The sequence below is a fragment of the Lonchura striata genome, chromosome 5 (assembly GCF_050655825.1).
Source record: "Lonchura striata isolate lonStrDom1 chromosome 5, ASM5065582v1, whole genome shotgun sequence".
Taxonomy (NCBI): domain Eukaryota; kingdom Metazoa; phylum Chordata; class Aves; order Passeriformes; family Estrildidae; genus Lonchura; species Lonchura striata.
Genome location: NC_140707.1, coordinates 52,305,113 through 52,331,457, shown reverse-complemented (window position 1 = coordinate 52,331,457; position 26,345 = coordinate 52,305,113). Strand labels below are relative to the sequence as shown.

General features: G+C 44.8%; 1 protein-coding gene across 1 annotated transcript in view; it reads right to left on the bottom strand.

The window, feature by feature from the left end:
• Window positions 1–5,806: 5,806 nt before the first annotated feature.
• ADCK1 (aarF domain containing kinase 1) overlaps window positions 5,807–26,345 on the bottom strand; it is a 106,886-nt gene continuing 86,347 nt past the window's right edge. The window contains exon 10 of the mRNA XM_085580592.1: window positions 5,807–26,345. This exon is cut by the window's right edge and continues 14,606 nt beyond it. The gene's annotated coding sequence lies outside the window, so the exon portion shown is untranslated.

Below are 26,345 nucleotides of genomic sequence, written 5' to 3'. Positions count from 1 at the left end.
TCCTTTTTGGACCATGTTGGCCAGGTGAACTGTGTGATACACATAGCAAACAGGTTTTCTGTGTGTACTCATGTCTCTCTCTAGTGGAAAGCCCTCATCACTACACAAATACAGATAAGAGGCATGGACTCGTCAGTTCAACAAGGGGAGACCTGCACCCCACAGTATCCCTGCATCTTAGGGGCTGATGCTGCCCCATCGTTGGGGCAGAGCTTTCCTGCCTTGCACTGGAATCCATTCCTTTTGCCCTTTGCCCTCAGCAGGATTATGCCATGGCTTAACTTAACCACAGTATTTTGGAGAGGGGGAGACATTACTGTCATACTCAGAGATAAATCAGTACCAAAAAATGTTGGCATTTAAGGATTTGAGTCAGATCTATTTGCACTGCAACAGACAAAAATAAATGTCTCATTAAATGTATTTCCAGGTAGAAAACACCACAGAAAGAGGGAGGCATCATCCAAATTCTCATATCAAACCCTTGGAAATTCATCCAAAAACCTATCAGGTACCAGCCCACACTTCCCAGCTCCTCCTAAGCCCTAGAGACAGGCAGGTGGTCTGCCCTGGCAGAGCCCACTGGCCTCAGCTTGCCAGTCCCTGCTCACATCCCTACACAGCCACTAAATCTTCACTTTAGGCTCTGATGCAGCAGTTCTGAGCCTGCTGGCGGGAGGCACACACACCCTGACCCTTCTTGCACTGCAGCCAGCGCCGCTGCAAAGCCCCCAGGGAGAGTGGTGGGGGGTCCAGCAAACAGTGCTGAGCCTCATGCTGGCAAGTGCCAAGCAGCAGCAGCATCCCCCACCGAGCAGATGTTGTGCTTGCACATGGCTGGGTTTTCCTTTCTGTGGTGACAAATAAGCACCATTCATCTGGCAGAGATGGGAGCTGTACAGCACAGAGAGGGTGGGTCATGCCTTGCCCTTTGCATGGCTGGGGGAAGGCAGATGCTTTCTGCTTGCCAGGGAATTGCTCCTTACTTTGCCAGGCCTGGCTCAAACATTGCTGCCCCTATTTATTCACAAAGGGCCCTGTATTGCATTTGCACAGGATCACTGTGGAGCACAATCTGGAAGCTGCAGAGTCAGCACAAGTCATCCAGGGGCCCTGGGAGCAGCCTGCATTTAGACTGGCCACAGCCTGCTTTTCAACACACAGGGACCTTATCAGTGGCAGCACTGGGGTCCATCTCTGTAGTGTGCTGTGCCTGAGAGCACTGCCCCAGAGAAACCATGGGATGGCTGGAGGCTGCAGGAAACCCCAAGGGCTTAGCTGGGGCGAGCAGCCTGTGACGGCACTTTGGCACTTAAGACACAGGTTTTCTTAGGAATGCCAAGTTATCCAAAGTTTACCTTCTGCCATGTGGGTTTCCAACTAAGCTGATTATCTCCTGCAGCATTGCCTCCATATCACAAAGGTGGAAACTGAGAGATGCTAAAAGCAGAAAGCCTCTGTTACAACAGCAAAATGCCTAAATGCTGGCTGACTTGATGAACAGATGTACAGAGGCATGCTAGGTCCTGCTGATGGAGGGGCATCTGCAGGTGCTCCACCCTTGGGTTAGCACTAATGAAGCACTCCAAATAACTGGGCACTTCTGAAAAATCTGGGCTAAATGATGCATCTGGAGTGGCAAAGTGTGTGAGGCGTAACTGGGAGCAGCAGCAGTCTTCAGGTAGTCTCCCAGGTCTAAACACTAAGCTTTCTTTTCCTATGAACCCACATTTGACTGAATTTGTTATCACTGGCTTCCATGCCTACACTAACCTCTGTTCTAACAGAGTTTTAAGCCCTTGGGGTTTCCTGCAGCCTCCAGCCATCCCATGGTTTCTCTGGGGCAGTGCTCTCAGGCACAGCACACTACAGAGATGGACCCCAGTGCTGCCACTGATAAGGTCCCTGTGTGTTGAAAAGCAGGCTGTGGCCAGTCTAAATGCAGGCTGCTCCCAGGGCCCCTGGATGACTTGTGCTGACTCTGCAGCTTCCAGATTAATAGTGCTCCACAGTGATCCTGTGCAAATGTAACACAGATTCCATGACAGAAATCAGTACTGTTTTTCTAAGTAATTGTATGTATTTCTAAGTATTTGATCTACATTGAGAGCAGTGCATGCAAATGGGTACTATGGTCCCCAAGGCCCTTGAGCTAAACAGCACCCACAGTGTCCTCTGCTTATGCCCAGCAAAGCTGACGACTGTAATATACTTCACTCAGGAGAGATGACTACCATGTGTCAGGCATGAGCTTTGAACCAGGGAGTAACAGGCATAAAGCTCTTTATTCATTTCATTTGAGATACAAAATCAAAGGACTGAAAACAAAACAGAAATATTTCAGAGAAGTCTTGAAATTCCCCTTACATTGCCTGTTAAAAATTGGCTGAAAGTGATACCTTGGATTGCCTAATTTGTAATATGCCTCTAAGATGGTATGACAGCAGTGACTGTCAAGGCATTAAATTCCTTTTTTTTGCCAGCAATATTTGTCTTTTACCAATGAGCTAATTGATTGAGCTTGGCTGTTGGAAGCCATGAGTTTTATCCACAGTGAACCCTGTATGTGTTCAATACCTATCAGCTAGAGGTCAAAATGAAAGGTATTTAATCTCCTCTTCTCAGTCCTAGCAAGAACGATTTTGAAGTGATAGGTTTAAGGGCCCACATCAATTTTGTCTCCTAAACAATCATTTTGCCACATTCTTTCAGTTACACTTTATCTCCAACAGGATCTAAGCAGCAGGAATTGAGCCTGACTTTAAATCTCGTCAAGCCCTAGCTTTCCCTGTGGCAATACAGAGGAAAGTATTTAGTGCCAGCCACTCTGCCACTTCACCTCCTGACACAATATTATTTCATCATAACCTGTCCAGTGAGCAAATTGCCTCTTTGGCCCCCTTGCTGTCTCTGCACAAGAGCTGGGCTATTGATTGTGACAGTGTGCCAGTGTGCACAGGGTGATTCCTGAAGAGGAGGGATCGATGGGAGCATAATTGCTACCTTGTCGGCAGCAGCTGGGGAAGAGGGGCTGGAACAAACAACTCAGTGGCAGAAAAAAGCTGACACTGCTTCTGGAGTATCTTCTTCTGGCTGTAGCGTGCCCCACCATGGGGCAGGGGATACAGCTAAACTGATGCTAGGGGAAAAGGCATCAGTTATTCCCATGGAAGTGAATTTGCACTTATGGAGTCACTTATGGAGGATTAGGGAGCTGCAGACCAGGGTGCAGAATGGGTGAAGGATTTGTATCTAGAAAGGAGCCATCAAATGAAGAGTTAGTGGGAAAAGTGCTGTGGCACTGCAGGTTAGTTTTTCCTCCAAGGTTCATGTGCATTGCAATCACAGAAAATAGGTCTGGAAGGGAGACTTCAAGGGTTATATAATCCATTCCCCTGCCCCAAGGCATGACCAGCTATACTTAACCACTGCAAGGCTGCAGCCCTGGCTTGGGGCAGCACACAGTGGTATAAAATGGATCATAAACCAGCACTGTCACTTTTAACACAAGACCAAAAGCTTCTATACTGTAGACTGTGCAGAGACTGTAGCATATAGAGTGACTAAAATCATGCCAACACATTATGTGTTGGAGCAACCCACTTTGTAAGCAGCACCTCTGTATTAAAGTGCCTCAGTGGAATATTTTCCAAACTTTGACTCAGAGAAAGGCATAAGCTTAAGGTAGTTTCCATTGGAAGCAGGTCCTTGCAGGAACTGAAGCCTGCCTTCAAAAGTTGGGCATACTATACTAGGTTCCACTGCTTTCTTCTCTGTTTTAATTTCATTGCAATGTCACAGACTCATTTCTGCCACACCGATGATGCAAAGTCATGGCATTAGCAGCTCTCAAATCTGCATGGAAAAACATGTCTTTAAAATTCAGCAATGATCTCATGCCAGCAAGCAGACACTCAGCTGGCCAGGGCCTGAGGTGACAGTCCTTTTTGCTTTCAACACACATTGCTGTTTCTCTCACAAGTACCATCCCAACTTATCACAGCTTCGTGTACTGCAAAAGATAACGTTTGTTCTAAGTGCTGCTTTTGTCTCCCTGGCAGGGACTGGCTGGGAAAGAGCCAACACATTGCTGGTTATCTCCATATCCACCTGGAAGTGGCAGCACCAGAAGTTGTGCCATAGAGCATCAGGCTTGGCAGAGGGCAGGACAGCAGCAGTGTGCTCCAACTACCCATGGTGAGACACACAAAAGAAGCTAGGCAAGGAAGGCCAGGATTGAAACAGCAGCAGTGAGGTGAGGGAAAGCACCAAAACTCAAGTCTCAGCAGCTTAGCTTTTTTCCAACTTAATGTTCAACAAGCACAGAAGGAAACAGAACCCAGACAAACCTGAGCTCTAACATTCCCCTGCTGGAGAGCCTGTCTGCAGTACAGCTCACTCCACAAAGACAGAAATTGCACATGGTCTTTTGCATGAGGTTCATATATCTTTTGTCTCCTCACTTGTCATGTTACATCATCCTAGGGACTTGCACAATATATCCCCATGTGTGGAGATTGTGTAGAGATGCAGTCACTTACTAAAAAAGATTTGTTAACTCCCCAACTTCCTCGAGCTTTATCCAAGTCAGGAACAGACAGCAGCAGGGAGAGGAAGGAGGCAGGCATGTCACTTCATGTTTTGATCAAAGATTCAAGTTTGTTATTGATTCATCCAAGCCCATTTACCTACTTCCCACCCCTGAATTTTTCCTAGCATCACTGATTCTGTCTCTGGTATTTACACAACCAAGCCAAAGAATTTTCTCCTCAAAACTACTATGAGAAGTAGTAAAGGCAATGTACAGTTCTGCGAAACCCCATCTTTTCCATCACACACTGACCTCCCACCTTCAGGCTCAGCTTGCAGCAGAGAACAACTTTGTCATCACTTGTAAACAAAGTGCTTTAATGCAGCTATCACCCAGTGAGAATAAACACAAACTGCAGTGCTGTTTCACAGAGTTACTTCTCTGATGTTCCCAACAGTGTGTAAAGCTTACCTGGTGCTTTGTCTCCTAAGATCTCAAAGCAGCAGACTTGCTGTCAGCTTGTTGGGAAAAGGGTTTCTCCCCACACCTCAATCCTAGAATGAGATTAACAGCTTAGAACACTAAAAAAGTTAAAAAGAGCTTGAAATAGCTGTAAAGCCGTGTTGGGTGTTTCTATGTTTATGATAGCAATTAACAATATTACCATTAAGTAACTGCTCTACTCTGAGCTGATGTGGCCTCACCTCGAGTGTTGTGTGCAGTTTTGGGCACCAAATATAAGAAGGACATAAAGCTATTAGAGAGTATCCAAAGGAGGGCTAAGAAGATGGTGAAGGGTCTGGAGGGGAAGCCTTTTGAAGAGTGATTGAGGTCACTTGGTCTGCTTAGCCTGGGGAAGAGGAGACCAAGGGGAGACTTCATTGCAGGTACAGCTTCCTCACGAAGGAAAGCAGAGATGCAGGTACTGATCTCCTCTCTGGTGACCAGTGACAGGACCCAAGGGATTGACATGAAGAGGTGACAGCACCAAGGCTGCCAGAGTGCAAGGAGTGTTTGGACAACCTTCTTGGTACATGCATTTCTCTTGGGCTGTCCTGTACAGCACCAGAAGTTGGACTTTGATGATCCCTGTGGGCTTCTTCCAACTCAGTATATTCTATGATTCTATTATTACATATAATAATCATATAATAGAATAAAAAAGCAATCATCTCCAAATATTGTCATTCTCTCAGAAGAAGAGGTAATGTGTTATAGGAGAGTAAATCTACTAGAAGGAACAAAAAGAAGGTAATAAAGGAAACCCAGCATGAATGTTAGCATAAATTTATTGGAAATTCATCTAGTACAGGACTCAGAACTGGAGTGGTAATAGCAAATAGAATAAAAACTTTGAGATTAAATACAGAGGAAGAGGCCCCAGGCTGGAGAGGACTGTGTGCTTCACCCATTAATAGGGTAGCCAATCTGCATCACTCTTCTAGCCAAACCAAGCATAATTTCTCATGGAGATTTGGCAATGATCTCATACTCACTGTCACACCATGTTTAGAGAAAAAATCCAAATCGATTGCTATTCATACATCAGATGGGCAAACAGATACCAGCTGCAGAGTAACCCACTTACTCTGAATTAGCAACGACTGTATTGCATTTCAGGCTTTGAGCTTTTCTAAAATATAAGCAGGGAGAGACCATCATAATGTCTATGATAATGACTGTGTGTATGGATCATGGAGCTGAAAATTATTTCCCCTGAACTTCTTTCTTAGAAGAGGACATGTGATCAGATTTGGCTGGTCAGCCTGAAACTGTGCCTGTGTTCATTCATCTCTGGTCCATATCCAGTTTGGTCCATATCCATATCTATATCTATATCTGGGGCATATCACCATACTGATTTCAGTTCAACAATATAATTTGAAAGAGATAAAAAGCACAACCTTAAACTAACCTTCCACTGGTACGGTATTTAATAATTTAATAACACTTATAATTTTGGAATTGCAATTATACCATGTAGAAGCCTGGATAAGAATGCCAATTTGGTTAGACACTGAAAATATCTCCTCTTTTCAGGAGCACAAGCAAGTTTCTATTATAGCTTAACATTATAGGCCAGATCTTCACCTAGCATAAACTGGCAACACCACTGTGCTGTACCAATTTATACCTACAGCAAGTGTATCCCATTAACTTCAAAATAATCAGATCAGCAGCCCCATCCACGGCACTAAGCGGAACCATACACAGGGATATATTACATATGCCCACTCACTGTGGGTTATGTATTTATAGAGCAAGCTAAACTGAAAGGAGTTAAAACTGTGCACTGTGATGCATTCAGTCCTTTGATGTGAGCAACAGGGGTGATGGCAGTGTTGTATTGGAATTGGATATGAAGGCATGAACGTGCAGACATGGCTAAGTGTGACAGCTGTATTAATATTCGGAGACTCACGTAGTACAGAATGTACAGAATTTGTGATTTTCTTCCACTGAGACAAGACTTCCATCAACCTCAGCTAAAGGTTATTGGTCTCTGAGGGCAAGGGGGGACATATGCATCCTTTCTTGCAAACTGCACCTTGGTGTAGTAGGAAAAAAGTTGGTATGTCCCCATAATTTTATGGGCTGGAGGAACAGTTTTACTGGATGCCAAATCAGATAAATCCTGGCCTTCCATATACAGGACTAGGTCAGTGTCCTCCTAGTCTCAGAGGAAAGCTATAGACAGAGAAGGATGTAGCCTTTCCCATATGCTGCTAGACAAGATGAGCAAGTGAAGTCCAAGTTTGCATCAGCAGAGCACACCTTGGCTCCAGCTCTTAGTCAGCCTCCCACTGTCTTTTCATCCCACACAAGCAGCGTAGCACCTACAAATACCTGCATAGGGAAAAACCACAGCTTGCAGTATTTGTGCAGGCTGCCCAACCTGGCTCCTCCAAGAGCATGAGCAGGTACAATCAGAAGTGCTGAGCACTGAGAGTATATCTTTGCCTTTGAATCTAATTAGCAATGCAAAGTTGCACTCACAGCAGAGCCTGCCTAATGTACAAAATAAAACTGGCCTATTTCTTAATGCTCTTATTAGCACTAAATACCTTCCCTCTCTACCCAGACACATGGCAGAGAGAGCAAGAGATGAGGGCTTTAGCTTTTGTGCATAATCAGGTGGGGTGAGCTATCTGACCCACACTTGCCTCCGCCTCCCCCCTTCCAGTTAGTGCTTTCATCATGCTGAGCTCCTGTGCTGTGGTTTCCAGGCGAATTTCCACTCAGTGCTCAGAGAGCTGAAACCTTTAGATTAATCCCAGATCTGTCAGCCTCCATCATTTTCAAGCAGGGCTGTGAGCTGCAGGGCACTCTGCTACTTTCTCTAGCACTGAGGAGCCTTAAGCCACTTGCTCTCACTCTCCTGTAGAATGGGCAGCTCCATTCTTCTCCCTCCCCAACCTGAGATGACCTAAGTCTGTGGCCAGTGTGGTTGCAGGAGGATTCTCTGTGAATCAGGTGATTAAATTGTTTCCTTTCCCTCAATGAATTTTGACGGCAAAGTTCCAAGTCAAGTAGGAGGCAAATGCTGCCAGCAATCCCCTTACACATGGTTGCCCCAGCCCCTAAGCTGCAGCCACTATGGCTCACACCATAATCCTGCTTGTTTGCTGCAATTGTGGAAATGAGTCTAAATACCCCATACAGAAACTCTTAAGCCATTTCACTAATAGTTTAGCACTCTTCTTAAGCTAAACTTGAGATTTTGCTCAAATTTGTTTTGGTTAGACTGAACTTCTGGTTCATCTTTTGGTGATCAACTCCCAGGGGAAATCTTTCCCTTGCTCCAGCAGACCATCATTGCCAGTTACCTAGCCCTCATCTCCAAAACAACACCTAGCAGTCACTCATGACTTTTCATCCTTTCCTCTTGCTTACTTCTGTCTTGTTCTTTTTGCCCTGCTACAGGCAGTAGCAATGGCTGCTGAGCAGAGGCTGAAGGACCTAGAACTAGTGCTTAAGACAGCATGGTTCAGCGTGGTTCAATGTGGTTCCCAAGATCTTTGTGCTAACAAATCATGCATGAATCAAGAGTACTATGGAGAACTATGGAGAGCTTGCCTCCACCAAGCTATTAACCTGCTGGAGATGCTGCATGGCTTATCCAGCACCAGCAGAACCCTTGTAAGACCAAGCAGAAAGAACAGAGGATTTGTAAAAGTACTCACTGAAGAATCAGTTCTGGGCTCAGTTCTGCACAAAGCACAGGCAAATAACTGGTTTCTACTGCAATGACTTATAATCCACCACAACACTTCTTTCCAGCCTCTCCCCATCTCTAGAAGTGAGTTGTGCTTAATCTGCAACTGGGTCTGCTGGATTTCCTCCCATGCTCTCTAGTATGGCATAGGGATAGAAGTCTGCAAGAGGCTGAGTGCTGCAGAAGTCACCACTGGTAGAGTACAGTCCTGATCCTGACTGGTGGGCATTAATGTCATGTTCTGGAAGCTGGAAAGCTGGTATGAGGAGCTGGCCTGAATCAAAGTACATGTTCCCCTGTATGAGCCTGAAATTTTCAGAATACCAAGGACCAAGGTTTTACATGTCTGTGACAGCCCTGTGCTTTAACCCCACTGATGCCAGGGAAGTGATGGACAAAGAGAAAAGCACAATGCTGAAGCCCATTGAGGGGGCATGAATTGAAGTAGAAATAGAACAGTGAGGATTTGAAAGGTCTGTCCCTAAAAAAACATTGCATACATTAGGAAAGCCAGAAAGAGCAGAGTGGTGCTGGTAGTCACTGCCCAGGATGCCAGGAGTTTTTCTGGGGTCCTTCCCATCACACAGGTGCTGAGATGGGCTAAAGAAACCTGGGAGGGACTCCATGTGCTGGACACCAGTCCATGCCCCTGATACCAATCACCTCTAGGAAGAAGAGCAATCCTTGCCAAGGATTTCATCAGGGGCTATTTGAAACTTCAGACACAGCCCAGGAAGCAAAACCTGACACACACACACTATCTGGGATGATGAGTAAACTGTGGTTTGCTCTGACCCCAGAGGAGCAGATGACTACCTAACACTGCAAGGAGGTCTCCCAGCCTGTAGGCCCTACAAGCCAGCCATGGACAATTGTGATCCTGCCTCTGAAGCCCTGCCAAGCAGGGCAGAAGAGCTGCTCAAGGTTCCAGGCTCACTTCTTCAGCAATTATCTTTTCTGTGCATACCTCCTCCTCATGTGGGTACCTCCTCCTCATGTGTGGAAAGGAGAGATACTCTGGAGCTGGGTGTTGTGGGAAGAGTTTAACCCTTCAGCTCATAAGAAATAAATCCCATTGTTCCAGCACCCTGGCTAGCACTCCCTCCAGTCTGTACCTCCTGAATCCCTTTTGAGAGCAGCTGAATCAATGTTTGACTATTACAAACAGCTGCCTGACTGCAATTTGGAAGGGATTCAGATGGGGATTACAGCAAGGCAGTGGATAAAAATCTATTACATGGCAGTATTTATTTTAGATCCCCGTGGCACTCAGTGTGAACTCTGGCAGCATCTCCTGTTCCTTATTCAGTGGCACAAGTGCAAGGGATTGAGAAGAATCACTTTCAGGAGTGTGTACTGCAGAGCAGAGGAGATGACCAAGATCTAAACTGAGTACACATTTCCAAGCCAGACTTACTTGGCTCCAGAGTGGATCCTCCTAGGGGATGGGAACACGTTTCATTTTCAGCAGGATTTGATATTGGTAAAACTGCATCGCTTTGATAGCCCTAAGGGCCTGTTCTGGTTTACCAGACCAATGTTTCTGGTTTCGTGCAGCTGCATCCAAGATCTAAACCTAATCCTGTCTTCTTTCTTTGGGCACAGAAATGATCCAAGCCCCAAGTCAGCAGTAGGATCCGCCTGGGAGGAGGAGGCTCTTGTGTCTTGGAGCAACATTGCAGCAAGCCCCACTTTGTTGCTTGCTGCTAATAGCTTAGCAATGAAGGGAATAGGTCAGGCAAGAGGGCACATTCCTGTAGGTGGCAATCTCTGAGATGAAGTGTCCCAGGAACAGGACTGCAGACTAACCCACTCAATGCCCACAGGGGTCACCACCAAACTACCACTGCTGGCACAGTCTTGCCAAGCTAGTCAGGAGTCCTCTTCCAGCATAGGCACACACAGGCTGCTGGCAGGAGGGAGCACCAGGGTAGTGCTGAGCGATGCCACTGATCTAACAGGCTGTGACAGGGCTGTCCAGCAGCAGAGAGGCAGAGAAACCACCACTCTTGAAAAAGAAATACAGATAGGGGAGAGGTATAAAAGAATTGCCCATCCTCAGCTTTGCCTTTTCTTGTGTTGAAAGTACCAAATTTTCATCTGCTGGAGGTACACCACGTGTCGAGAGAGACAGACCTCTCTACACCAGTGCTGCAATATTTTCTCCACAGGGTGATAGTGCTAAGAGCAAAATGAGCACTAGCCAAGGCTGCCACCAACAAGGCAGCACATGTAGGCGCCCAATCCCTGGCAGCAGCATTTATTTCTGGACTGAGTGATGCAGAGATGACAGGAAGAAATGGACTGGAGAAAGGCTGGAGGAGCCAGAGCTCGTTTGGGCGGCCCTAGTGATGAGGGACCTGCCCTGAGCACAGCCACAGACTTCAAAGCCCAGAGTGGCTGTGTCCTAAGCACTTAACAACTCCCTCTGGGGACTGCTCACATGGCTGCATCTGTGCTGCAGTCAGCTCCATGCAGTGAATGAAGCTCTCCCAAGAGGTGCCAGCAAAAACACAAGGTAGCAGAACCTCCTCTTCCTCAGCTCTTCCCTGGGCTCTGCACAAGTCACTGCCCCTCCTGTGCAGCTGTATGGGTGACTGTGTTGATGGACAGGCTTCAAATTAACCAGCATTGCTGGGGCCTGGGATGCTGGGTCATTTTCTCAGCTTAGCATTTTGAACTTTTAGTTTAAATTTTTCTATCTGTAGTCCAGAGATAAGCCTGCCCTACAAAGATGCTGGGAAACTAAATGAATGGAAAGCTTGCAATGTGCTTTAAGATCACAAGGGAGAAGATACAAGAGACAGGAAAAATATTGCAATACATGTAACATTTTATCAGGTTATAACAAATTTTAAAGTACTTCATGTATCAATCTTTATATATAAAGATGTGCTCTATCATAGGTAATTTCTTACAGGACCCACACTGCATTGAAAAGAACTAATGTTCTGGAGGGCTGGGAAGAGGTCATAATTCAGATTTCTATCGCCTGGACTCATCCCCTCCATATGGTCTTTTTTTCCCCTCACGTCTTCTTTCACTACAATCCACATTTCTGTTATCCTCCATTTCACCCTGTCTTCCTCTAGCTGCTGTTGTGAAGTTATTGCTCACTGGGTTTTGTTTTCACACAGAAGCTAGAAAGTGTAAGAAATAACATGGGGCCCCAGAGGCAACCACACCGGGACGGCAGCATTCAAATCTTTTCCTCTGGATGCTCTGACTGCCTTTAGGAGTTGCAACAGGAAAAGGAATCTGTGACTCTCCCAGCTTTGTATGTCATTTCTGTGACCACACAGGCTTTACTGCCAGACCAAGCTGAACTCCCCAAGAAGGAGAGCTTCACTTCTGTGTCGTGGAAGAGCTTTCATCTTTGTGCATGTAATTTAGTCCATCCTAGTCCCCAGAGATCCTGGCTTACCTGAGCAAGTCCAGCTTTTCCACCCAAAGCAAGACACTTGGGCATTATGCTATATTACTGCTAATGAAGTTGCTTTGTTTGTTCTATTGCTTGGGGAATAAGTTAATGTCTCAGAATGTCCTTTAACAGTATTTGTCTTTGTTTATTAAATATTTATTTTGCAAGATAAATGTGGATAAGAGACTCTTACCAGGATTCATTCTGGAAGGAGAGAGTACTAAGAGTTAGAGAGGATAAAATGGGTACAGAGATACAGGTTGAGCTCTCATCCAGAACAGGATACATCACCCATCCCTTTTAACGTGTAAAAGATAAATAGTTCAACTTCCTAATTCTGAGAGTTTATTCCCCAGCAACCAAAAGAAAGTGGATATGAAATGCTTAGGGATCTTTTGCTCATTTTTGTCTGTGGCCTAACACTCCTTCCCTCCTTTTGATGTAAAAAGACTGTGCTTCCCAACACAGTGAAAGGGAATCCTACAGACAGATTGCTGGATTTTGCAGGGCAGGAGGAAAAAGCAGGATGGCACTGGTATAGGAAGCCTTCAACAGCAGTATGATGGGGAGGAATGAGGGGAAAATCACATGGATGTATCACAGCCAGAATTAGTGGCCCTGCAGACTCTGTACACACCTGCTTAGCCTTTCTTTGAGTAAGCAAATTGCAGAGGAGAAATACATATAAACCAAAGAATGTTAAGGGGATGAAATGGACCTTAATGATCATCTAATCCCAACATCCCCCTGCCATGGTCAGGGACGCCTCCCTTTAGACCAGGTTGCTCAAGGCCTTATCCAACCTGGCTTAATGCAAGAGGGTGAGCAGTTGGGATCAAAAGTGAGCACTGTGGACTATCCTGGAGCTTTGCAGGAAAGTTGAAACAGCCTCCCAACTCCTCCCCAGTAATGATAGCAGTTTGGTGGGTCCCTGCAGCCAGTCTGTGACTCACAGGATCAGAGTTTTTAGACAGAGGAGCAGAGGTTTTAGAAGGGACGTGCCTGATGCATCCCAACTCTCTGACCCTGATGCCCTGAGGAGAACTGGAAGGCTGGGAAATGGTGCTGCTCTCTTGCACTGCCACATTGCATGACTGGAGTGAAGATGCCATCTCCTCTCTGCCCATGCACATGCCTGGCATTTCAATCCAGCCTTTCTGGTCAGAGCCCACTGTGGCTCCTTGCAGAAAGAGATTCACGCCTATGACTTCCTTCTGCGGGGAGGGTGACTCCCCTGGCCTCTCTTCCCTGGAAGCAGCTGTAAGGGAGGAATAGCCATCTCTTCCTGATGTGCATGGGAATTGAGCTGAGGGGGAGTGGCGTGGATTCAGCCTCCAGCCACCTGCTGTACAGAACGAATGGGCAGCTCATTACCCAGAGAGCTCTGTAATTTTGCTTTGCAAATGCTTGCCCACTGGCACAGAGCCCGAGGAGGGGAATAGGGAGAGGGTGGTTGCTCACAGCTCTGCATGCCAAAAAGGCACTTTACCATGCATGAGGCCACCAAAGCTTCTCCAGCCATGAAACCTTGCAGGTTTAACTCTCTCTGCTGCTCCCCCCGAGGCAGCTTTTTGTAGGAGGGGTGGAAGAGTGGCAAGAGAGGGCAGAGAGGGAAAGAAGAACAAGGATTTTTTGAAAAGAGAGATGAATACAATGCAGGGAAGGGTAGAGGACTCTGGCTAGGGAAAGGGGTATGTGGATGTTGTGGAAGTATGTCAAGACAGGAGTTTCTGCAAGAGTTGCATGAAAGGAAGAAGATTCCATCCCCAAGGCTTTCCAAGCAGGCAAGCTGTAAGAACCCTCTGGGTATTAACAGCAAGAGTGAGAAAGAGCCTGCTTGGGACTTGCTGCTAAGTGCTTGTAGGGAGGCTGGCTCACACATACATATTGTGTGCACCTGCAGCAGCATGCCATTCCTCCTCACCAGAGCTTTTCAATTTGTGGACAAATTTCTGCTAAATCTATGACACAGGTATATCTCTATCTGAGAAGATTCATGGAAACTGGCAAACCAACAACAGAAGAGAACCAAATTCCTATTAAGAGATGTGAAATGTGAATTCAACACCAGCAGAGAACTCATATAGAAAAGTGCTTCACTGAATGTATCATGAAGTTCAAACACTAACTCTCTGAAAAATACCTTTTCAGCCAGCAATTGTGCAAAAACACAATATTTTGAGTAAGCTGTATCCCCATGCTCTGCTCTAGGCTGCTACCCGCTCACCTTCTAATTTTGAGCTCATGCCCTAGAGATGTCCCCTTCTGAGGTGTACATCAGAGATGGCAGTGAGCTGAACCTGCTAAGAACAAGTGTAAACCCAAGTGCTCAGCAATCATCTTTAAAGAAACTCTCCCTGCCCTGCAAGTCTGAGCCCAGCCACACACTGCCAGAGGATGGCTACATCCTATGGAGGATCCATACAGATAGCTGTGTAGATCTTCCCAGGCAGCAGGGCCTTTCTGCACTGATTGCATCAAGAAACTGTGGCAGAAGTATGGCCCAAGAGGCTGTGTGGCCAGGATGCTACACACCAGAGAAGGAAGAGAGGGCTCTACAACTTTTCACTTTTCCCTGTGCAATTTCATGATTTCTGCTGCTAGGCCTATCCCCATCTAGGGAAGAGGTTTTCAGGACAACAGGGAAACAAGGCTCAATCCAACTCCCACTTCTCTAGCAAGCTGGGAAAGCATGTTCTGTTTAAGCACCTCAACACATTCCTTTTCTACAAGCAGGTAGCTCCAAAAAGAGCAACCTTTATGCTTTTCAAATACCATTCTCCAGCCTTGCCTTAAGGGCTCTAGCTAAATTAAGCAACATGTCAACATCAGGAACATCTGATAAAAAAAGTGGAAGTCATGTGGAAGTGGGTCTTTGGTATCCAGAGCCAGATGCTCTCCCTTTTATAGCAGAACACCCATTTTCTACTTCACTCTCAATTTCTAATAGCATAAGCCACAAGAAAATTAGATCCACTCTGGTCACCTGGCCTATTGTACTAGCAAACATGCATCCCAATTCTGCTGACACTCTTACATGTTCTAGTAACATCTACAGCTTACAGTAGATTTACTGGGCTTAAAGTCACTTTAGGAAGGAATTTTTAATGTAATTTGATGACATTTTGATGAGCCACACCATTTTATTATAAATTTGGATCAGCCCTTATTTTTAAAATTATTTCTAAAAGTGTAATATTACTTTTTCAAGCAGATAATTAGGGTTAATGTCCTGAAAAGCTCCACTCTGTGCCCCTTGATCCTTCACATATACATATAGACTTGATTTCAGCATCAGGGTGTTAGATATGAATATGGACAAGGAATAGGCAGAAAGGGGGCAAACACCAGAATGACTAAGAGAGCATTCAGCATGTTGGTTGCTGTGTTTTTTACTGGTTTTCTTCCCTTTCTCCCATTTTTCATCCAGATCTCACCCATTCACAGCATGGTGCAGTGGCAGGTGAGTCTTTCCTTGGCAGAGCTAAGAAAATAAAAACCTTAATTTCAGAACTTTAGAAAAAGTCCCTTCAGTAATGCTAACACCACTCAGTGTGATGTCGGAATACAGCTGGGAATTAATGGGTCAGAACAAGAAAATTTCCCCACTCTGGGAAAAAAATTATATTGCTGTTGATTGCTTCATTTCTTTCCAAAGTACATGAGAGAGATTTCTTGTCAATAAGATTTCAAGAAAAGACAAAAAAAAAAAAAAAAAAAAAAAAAAGGAAAAAAATTGCAGAGACTTTCTATATTTAATAGTTTCTAAATTTTGGCACATTTGCTTTCTAAAAATACCTAGATAGTATTACCTATTGCTGTGGTGGGGGAATCAGTATTCTGCTTTTTACCATCCAATTAGCCAAGCAACAAGAGAGGCAGACAATTGCAACTTGATATTCCCTGACAGTTCTCTGCTGAACATAGAGCATTTAAATGCCCGTTTGCAGAACATGTTGAGGAACAGAGTCCAGTTAGTGTGTGATTTTTGGCAGTGCACCTAGCTGTGTCAAGGCTCAGCCCAGAGAGACAGCAAGCAGGATACCAGTGCCACTCCTCACCTGAGGCTGGGAAATAGTGCCCTCATTCCCCTTGGGCAAGGCACAGTGAGTGGGACCACAAGCCACCAAAGACAGCAGCAGGATGTGCACAAGGAAAAAGGGACATGCCTGGAGCAAGGTTCCTGCCCAAGCTCTCATCCCAGGACACCTCTGAGCAACTGAAGACTCAAGCTGGGAGCATCCACAGCCTGGCAGGGCTTGGTTGTCATAGCCAGCCGTGCTTGGTGCCTGCATCTCTGAGGAAAGCTACTAATGCTGCTGCAGAAATGTGCTGCCCATTGTAACCTGGCTTACTTGAGTTACACTTTTGGACCAGGATCTAGGAGCAAGTTTCCTTGGATCATTTCTTAGTTTCAACCTTCTTTATGTGACCAATCATCAGTTTCCTGGGACTCAGCCTTCCCTTCAGTATAAATACCACTAGTAGTAAGTAACTACCTCCAAGTATGAAGTGGATTTTATGAGTACACATGAAGCTGTGAGAGCCATTAGTTTAAAGTGCTGACTGTATCCTTTAAACAGGAGTGCCTTGAACCTAAAGTAGAAATGATTCCTAAAGAGCAGCATAATAAACAATAAGGATTTACAAGAGCATCTCTAGTCACAGAGATCTAGTGTCTCTTTCCAACAGAGTAACAGGGCTTGGGAGGCAGCAAGTGCAATGTCTAGACACTGACATGTGACTCAAGATATTCAGGAGAAGATTGTCTAGGAGAATGTACCATGGGATAATAACATTTAGTTAGAAAAGCATTTCTTTACAATAGTTATCATTATTACATTGCCAAATGAAAGGTGTATTGAGTGGACCTTACAGGTATTCATTGGAGAGTCCAGCACTAGTCAGTGTTTCCATTAATGACTTGGATAATGGAAAAAAGAGTCCACTTATTAAATCTGCAGATGACATCAGGCTGAGGGGGGGACAGAATACACCAGAGGACAGAAATAGAATACCATACAATCACATCAAATTGGACAAATGATCTGAGAACACAAGATAAAATTCAACCAGGACATAGTCATGTAATTAGACTTAAGCAGGGACAATCAACTTCATTAATAGAGAAAAAGGAACAGCTGTCTAGGTGGCAATTCTACAAAAAGGGGTCTGGAAGTTACTGCACACAACAGTCTGAAAAGCAGTAAAAAGCATGCCTCACCACCACAGGACAAACAAGTATCATAGTAGGACTCTAAGGTCAGTCTGACATTAGAGTGTGATGTAGATTTTTCCCTGAAGGATTATGTCCAGTGTCAGGTGTCTCACTCTGAGACAGAGGTCAATTGGAGAGCCCAGGAGAGAAGGGGAATGGTCAAACGTTTAGGATCCATGGCCAACAAGAGTAGACAGAACAGACAGAGGATGTCCAGATAAAGAAATGATGACTGGGGAAGCACATCATAACAGTTTTCAAATATCTGAACAGCTGCTACAAGGAAAAAGGTAATCAGTTTTCCATGCCCATGGTGAATAAGAGGCAATAAATTCAACTTCAGCATGGAAGATTTGGGTTAATCTGTTAAGAATAAGGAAAGAACTGGAATAAATTGCCCAGAGCTCAGTTAAAATATTGACAGAGGCAAAGGAGGTGCAGCTGGATATGCCGTGGGCAAGGAGACAGACTATATGATCTCTCAAAGCCCCTTCCAATCCTATTTCCTATAGCTTTTCTGATCAGTAGTAGCAAGTTTAAACTGAACCTGTTCATAGAACTCTGCATTCCCCAACTCTCACATCAGATATTTTCCACAATGAAAAGGGGGAGTTTTGAAGTTTTTACTATACAGCAAAACACACACACCATTCCCTACCCAGCTTCAGCAAATCGCTTTTGTAAATATGCCAGACACATATTTATGTGCTCTCACCACTATGTGGAGCAGAGCCTGGAACATTAATCTTTTAGCAACAAAACTATAGTCCTCTTCTAACAAGCCTGTGTAACTGTTCCTAGGGGTGATTATAGAGCCTCAGACCTCTGTGGTTGCCTGCTCATGCCTCTCTCACTCCATAGCCCAGCTAGGAAAACTGTTTACATCCCAGGCTCGCTGGTCTGTGCATATTCCAAAAATACAGAGTTTTTCAGGGTTGTTTTGTTTATGTCTTCCTTGTGAACTTCTCACACCCTAAATCTAATGCACCCACCCAACACATTACAGTCACATCTATAATAAGATTATAAGACCCTAAAGCCACTGTCAGTCTCAGACTCCAAGAATAGAACCAATGGCAACTAATGTTTGTAACACCTGTATTTGAAGTCAGCCCCCCATCTCTTTACAAAAAAAGAAGTCCTTCTGCCAAGAGCTAGAGCTATTGCAGGATCTATGGTGCAGGCAGACATGTCACAATGTTCTGCTGAAGGGCAGAGTGTACTCATGGAAACGGGCAGGAGCATGTGCTGGGAGCATCATGGCCTGCAGTGCTCCTGAAGGAACATGACACAGGTTATTGAAGTGTTTAGTACCAAGCGGAGAGAAGTGACCACAGGACTTTAACTAGTGGAAACAGGGCAGACAAAGACATACTGCTTCCTTCTTTAGTGATCATAAAACTTTCCTGGTGTTATGATCAGGAGTGCATGACACACTGTCTGCCATGCCATACATATGTCTCCATATGGTCCCATGGTGATTCCCTCCAAATTGAGAAGATCATGCTTCCTATTCAGTCTGCCAGCAATGAAAATCATTAAGGCCATTTCTTAGATCAACCATAAAGTCACAGACCAGCACCTAGCAAAGTCAATGAGTAATATATTTTCATGCTGAAGAGTTTCTGAGTTTCTGAGTTTCTGAGCTGGCCCCAGTGTCCCAGCTCCTCCTGCAAGGGCTCAGCTCAAACTGAGGGGTTTTGCTTCCCTGCTGCTCTGGCTGGGGTCTATTGCTGTTGCACATGGGCGTTCCCCCCTCCTGGGGACTTACAGGAAACGAGGACATCCCCTTAAGTGGCTGCCCAAGTAGGACATTGAGTAATTTTGGTAGAAGACATAAGGAGCTCGTGTGTGCCTCATCTGGGGAGATGTGGGTCCCTACAGTTAAGTGGACGCACCACAGGGACAAGGCACAACTACACTTTTCTTACCAATGCACTCAAGGGGGGAACAGGGACCCCTGGGGCAGACTATCTCTGCAGCTGCCCATTCTTCCTCTCCCATCTCACGCCCACGGCAACTCCCATCGATGCTCCCAATACTGGCTGTGCCCCTGCTGCTTGAGTTAATTACAGTAATTATACCTGTGCTCCTCAGCTCCAGCTCACTTTTGTTGTCACTTCCCTGCCCGTTCATTTGCAAATCTAATCACTCCATGGATTTTTTCAAAAGAAAAAGCGGTAGAGAGAGCAAGGATACAACTGAAAAAAGAAAATATGATTCCTACAACAACAATACAACAGAAATTGAGGCGCCATTGAGCAGGACATGGGGTTTTATTTAGCGACTCTGTGAGGGCTGTATGCTGCTCCCAGTTCTGATAGATAGGCCTTTGCTGGGTTACAGCACTAGAACAGAGTGGGGAATGAAGAAAGAATTGCATCAGCCTCCCCCAGTGCCTGACAAATTTCCTCAAGATACTGCCTGGTGCTTGAGAGCTCACTTGCAAAAAGGCAGGAGAGCTTCCTGGGCATCCAGTGCTCCCAGAACAGCAGGATGCCCACATGGGCACAATGAACCCCCAGCAACCATTCTGCTTGGTGTGCGTCCTACCCATTTCTTGGGCAGGTTTTATGTGTGCAAGGGGTGCTGCAGGATCTGCAGCTGTGGAAACAGAAATCTCTTTTCATGCCTGGGAGGCTTTCCAGCAGTGACCCTGGAAGAGCTGTGGCTAGAAGCATGCACTTCAGGTCACCTGTCTGATAAGGATAGATTTGAGGTCAATCCTTTGAACACAGAGGGGGGAAAGTGTAACCAGAAAAAAAAATGGGCAGAAATGGTTTCCTAATTGTTTGCAGGTGCTCTGAAAAAGAACAGAAAGCAAGAAAACTAAGCTATGATGTGCCCTGCCAGCTGACACTGGGACCAGTGTTACATTGCTGCCAGCAGCAAAGGAGAGCAGATGGGTTTTGTCACCCAGTACTGTGTATATGGTTTTGAGGAGAAAAATACAAAACTGTTATTTTTGCCTTTTAATGCCAATACAGTGAGAATGAGAGGCAAAGTACAGCCTGGTTCCTTTGCACTAAGTGCAGCAATTTAATTACACTGCACTGAAGCACCTTCACACCAGCCATTACACCAACTGTTCTGTGTAGCCACACACTTCTGAGTTTGTTCACCGTATCATCCCAGATGCCAGAATTTCCCACTGTGTGATGACACTTCAGTACCAGGGCTTCTTTCTCTCATTGACCATGCTGGGAAAACAGCCCAGGGGCTGCAAAGTCCAGGAGGTTGAGAAGGTTAGGATAAATCTTGATAAAGTACTATAAGTATTTAAGAAGACTGCAAATAGTTGATGTTTCTCATTACCAGAGTAAATGTTTCTTATCACTGTATGCTTTATACACAAAACATTTCTTGTCTTGCATATCTGCATAGGTAAGAGAGCACTTCTCTGGACAGAAGCAGGAGGTAAAAAGGCCTTCTGAACATCATGGGCAGGCAGACAGGTAGTCAGGGAAACATGCTGGAACTGTAAGGCATTTCTATTTGCAGTTAATATCCAACTGGAAGATTTTTGGTGAAGTGAAAGCAACAAATTCATTTTAATGTAACAGACGGGAAAATGCAAACCCCCCAAAGTAATGCCTTATTTCCAGACAAGAAATATGAAATGAATACTGCACTGCAAAACACATAACTGCAGCATGGCAAACTAAAGGGTCTCCAAGTCCTTTAGGTGATGTGCTCAAAAGGGTTTTTATCTCCCAGGTGGCTGATTGCTGGGGGAGGAGAGAGAGGACCTACAATTAGGTTGATTAAAATAGTGGTCCCAGCATGGTCTGTTCTTCACTGTTGCCAGGAGACTAGAAGGCTAGGATGAACAGTTCAAACTTTTTGTAACAAAAATAGGTGTTTACTTCCACACCTCTCTAAGGCTTAGCATTCTCCATTAGTTCACAAGAAAAAAATCCCAAACTTCACTTTCTCAGACTTGTGTTGAAATAGATTTACCATGTTCAGAACTGTACCAGTTCTTCCCTTCCTCCATCATCCCAGCCCAGTGCCAAGCTCCAGGCTCTATGCTAACTGTTCAGTGGCTGTTCTTTCACTTTTTGTGATATTAATCAGGTCTTTCTTTCCAGATCTGGGCTCTGGAACCCAGTAAGCATGTCAGTTCTAGCTTACTTGTCCCCTCCACAGAATCTACATCTGAAGCAAAGGCTGGGTAGGTGGCTCAACTGATGGGTGAAGACACTGAGATGGGCAGCCATTCACAGTTATTTGGTGGACATACACTACCCTCAGTCAGTGACTTATGCTGGAAGAGGTGACTGTAATACATGAGGAAACAGAAGTTCTTAATGGAGAAACCAAGCCAGATTATTTTACCAACTTGCTCCATTTCCCCCCACTTTTCCCATGTGATACAGAAGTAAAAGAAACACTTAAGTATATTGGTAGGAGAAGGTTACAATCCAAAGTGAAGCCCTACCTTTTTGCTCAAGTCCCTTTTGGTTAGCATCCTAAAGCATACAGAAAAAAAGCACCAAAAGACAAAAAAATAACAAACTAAAAAAATTCTGCAGTAGTAGCTGTTCCAAATTTCTGAGCCTGCAGATCTTTATGCATTTGAAGCATTTGATTTAGACCCTTTCCTTCAAGGTAGGTCTTGTTTTTCCTAAAGCCAAGTACATTAATAAAACTTAGCCAATATGCCTTTTCTAAGGCTTTTGCTTGTTATACCTGTTACTACAAAAACTGTACATGCTAAGCAATGTCCTTTTTAACACCCCAATGGATGTTAAAATCCTGAAGTAGGTGGCAAGGGGCTGTGATGGATGGAAAGCAGGCATGACAGAGTTTTAGAAAAGGACAGATATGACAGTGAAGGTAGAAGATTGCAAAAGTAGCAGCAAAATTAGCTGAAAGCTGCAATCCCTGCTACAAATACACAGAACATGCAGGGTTTGAATGCCAAAAGAGAGAGGATCCTTGCTCCTGTTAAAACAGCAGCAATCAGGCAATAGCTGGAAAGAGGTATTTAAACTGCCCTGTGTAGCTGTGTTGCAACACAGTACATAATTACTCATCATGCTCCTTTCCACAGCCTGCACAGGCTGCCTGCTGGAATTCATAGAATTCATAGAATCGTGGGTTTGGGCTGGAAAGAACCTTAAAGATCACCTAGTTCCAACTCTCCTGCCATGGACAGGGGCCCCTTCAATAGACGGGGTTGCTCTGATCCAACGTGGCCTTGAACACTTCCATGGATGGGACATCCACTACTTCTCTTGGCAACCTATTCCAGTGTCTCACTGCAACAACCACCCTCACAGTAATGCATTTTTCCTAATATCTAAACCTACTCTCAGTTTGAAGCCATTCCCCTCTTGTCCTATCACTACATGATTTTGTCAAAAGTCCCTCCCCGTCTATCTTGTAGGCTCACTTTAGGTACTGGAAGGCTGCAATTAGGTCACCCTGATGCCTTTTCTACTCCAGGCTGAACAAATTAAGTTCTCTTAGCCTTTCCTCATAGGGAAATCATCCCAATAAGGAATTTGGACCTTCACTGGATGTACTCCAACAGGTCCATGTTAGAACTTCTGTGCTGGGGACCCCAGAGCTGTACACAGCACTGCAGGTGGGCTTTCACCAGAGCAGAGGGACAGAATCCCCTTCCTCACCCTGCTGGCCATGCTGCTTCGGATGCAGCCCAGGATACAAACTGTCTTTCTGGGCTCCAAGCCCTGGGTCATGTCCAGCCTCCCATCCACCAGCACCCCCAAGTCCTTCCCAACAGAGCTGTTCCCATTCTGTTCATCCCCAGCCTGTGTTGATAGCAGAGGTTGCCCCAACCCAGGTACAGCACCTTGTACTTGACCCTGTTAAATCTCATGAGGTTCCCATGGCCCTACTTGTTGAGCTTTTCCAGATCCCTCTGGATGGCAACCCATCCTTCAGGTGTGTCAACCACACCACTCAGCTTGCTGTCACCTGCAGATTTGCTGAGGGTGCACTTGATTCCTTCATCTATGTAATTAATAAAGATATTAAATAACACAGGTCCCAGTACAGACTCTCAAGGGACACCACTTGCCAGTTGCTGTACTCTGTAGCCACTTCAGCATGGTTTGGCTGTGACACTCCTTGGATACCATCTGGATCAGGCAGAGAGGAATTCACACAAGAACCTAAAAGTCTCCTGACTAAATGCAATCATGTGCATGAGGCCTTCATAGTTACCACACCAAGCCTGCTGCTTCCTTGTACTCTTGTGGAGATATGGCACCATTCCCAGGGATTTCTAGCCAGAGAAAGAGGGCAAGCAGCAGCAGTGCTACCACAAAGTCTGGTTTGGTCCTTAGTCTTCAGGTACTTCACCGCATTCAGACTGGACAGCAGCTCTGTTACTGGCCCTTCCTTGTATTTGCTCCAACATATACACCCAGTACTAGGAACAAGGATCTCTGGCAGACACATCCAGGAATCCTTGGAGGGGCTTAAACGAGAGCATGAGAGCACAGACACATTAGAGGATACAAACCCACTACTAATTGCACTAGAAAAAGAGCCTCAGATTTCTCAATAGCATTTTAATACGACTGTTTCTGCTTCAAAACCACCTTGACTGGATGTCAAGTACACATTATAAAGGCAGGTCAATCCAGGTATGAAGCAATGTAGCATAGAGATAGCAGCTGAGAGTGCCAGAAGCAAAAAAGCTAAAAACACACCCCAGAACCTTAAACCCAGCAAGCTCACAGTGGAATTACTAAATGAATTGCTTCCTGCAACCTCAGATACTAATTATTTGTGTGTTTTAATTTTTGTACTTAACATTCTTCTGTCCAAATTAAAGTAAATCTAATTTAATGCCCCCACACAGACTCTAAGCATTTTTTCCTTGAGAGCTTTTGCTTCAAACCAGCACCTAGATACCACAGGAGAAATAGTGTCATTTTAACTCCTATTGTGGCTTTTGTCTTCATGTTGTGAAGACATTAAATTGTGTAACAGTGAAAGAATGGGCCTTCAGTCATGTCTGTCAACTAGATATAGCTATCCACCCTTCAACAAAAGCTATTGGGAGGATAACAGTGCCCAAAGAGGTGCATTTCAACATGTTAACAGAATCCAACAGATGCTTCTCAGGTTCATTTCCTTACTCTGCAAGAAGGGAGAGACAGCCATAGAGCTCAAGGGTACATTTCTAGCTTACCCTCATAAATTCCTATCTATTTAAAAACTCTTCTTGGATAGCAGCCTCAGAGTCTTGCTTATATTCCTTCCATCTTGGCTATTGATCCTCTGATATTGTTCATTCCTCAAGTTTCCAGAAAGTCCTTGTGGCTAAGACGAAAAGATTTACAAGTCAAGATTGCTTTGTAGGGTCTGCAAAACCAAAAGTTGTTTTTTAGCATCTTGACATCAAAGTAGGTGGTGAATTTACAGAACTATATATCCAACACCTATTTTGCCACAGATTCATATCACTTCACAGAAGCTCTTTGCTTCCACCTTGATGACCTTTGCCACTGATGGTAGGAGGATATTTGTCTCAGCAGATAAATGGCTTCACAGATGCACAGCAATCTGTGAGGTAATGTTATTGAGCAGCTGACACAAGAGGGATTAACAAGAATATGGGTTATCTTCATAACAAATACAGCCTGCCACAGACCTTAATATTTAAGAGCAGCATCTCAGGGTAGGCTTGGTAGCTTTGGTCAGTCAATAAGACCTAGTACTAGTCTCAGCAAAAGTCTCAGAACTTAATAAAACATGGTTTATGTTTTGAGTCTCCCAGAGATGTTTCTACTGCAAGCTTCTCCTCACATGGCCAAATTCTGTAGAAGACCAGGGAGGAAAACAGAGGTACTGGTGAGCCAACAGGCAACAATGTTTTTTGTCTTTGTAAATAATGCATTGATGCCCTCAATCAAAATTCTCCTCAGTGACATGGGGTGAGGAGGAATACAGTCTGGGAGAGGAATACAGGCTGGAACAGCTCCATCCAAAAGTCCCTGCACTTCTTTGCTTTTCTCATGCATTTGTCCTCAGCTGTGATCACACATCATCCCATGCCCACAACCAACATACAAGACAGGATGAAGGTCCCCTCATGTACTCATTGTCAAGCTCACAAACAAATTCAAGAAGAATTCAAAGAAATTCAGTACTATCATATTCAAAAGACACCATCATCTTCAGAAGCAGCACTTGCACTAGCCACCCTTGCCTTGTTGTTTTCCCAGAAAAAGAAGCAAGCAAATACTTGCCTTTTTCCAGGTATTGTACAAAACAACCCTGCTCCTTGGGACCCTCCCTGCTCTGGGCTCTTCCCCCTGTCCCTTCTTCCCTTCCTTCTTCACACTGCCCACATGTCACACCAAATGAGTTACCAAAGCCTTCAGCAGATGCACTCGTTAACTTCAGCAAGAGAAGATGCAACCAAAATTCAGAGCTGCAACCTCATTATAATTTGTAATGAGTTGATGGAAAAATATTTCTGCCTGATTAGAATCTTTAGTGCTCTCTTGATTATTTTGAGTGGAATATAGCTGGCCTCCTCTTTGCCCCAGACATAATTGCAGGACAGCTTCTAGTACACTGCATGTATCTCTTACACTCAGCCCAACAGGAAGAGGTACACTCACTCTTCCCCTTCTGTGCCACACCCTGACAACAGCAAAAGAAAAATACTGATGGTATTAATATATCAGCCCTTGTTATAAATCAGGGTTAAGCTTTTTGCTGCTTGGGAAAAACCTTTAGTCATCAGTGATGTCACCAAAGGCATCAGCCAAAGACACTGAGTCATGTTGCACCAGAGAATGTGCTGTGGTTGGGGGTTTTAAGACCCTTTAACAAGTGCTTGGAACTAAGATGCTCTTTTTCCCTTGTACCTATTAAAAATTGTTTGGCTGAAGCAATGGTGAGTAATTCCACTTGCAGAAAAAAACTGCAAAATAGGTATTTACAAAAAGCATGCACTCAATACTGCATG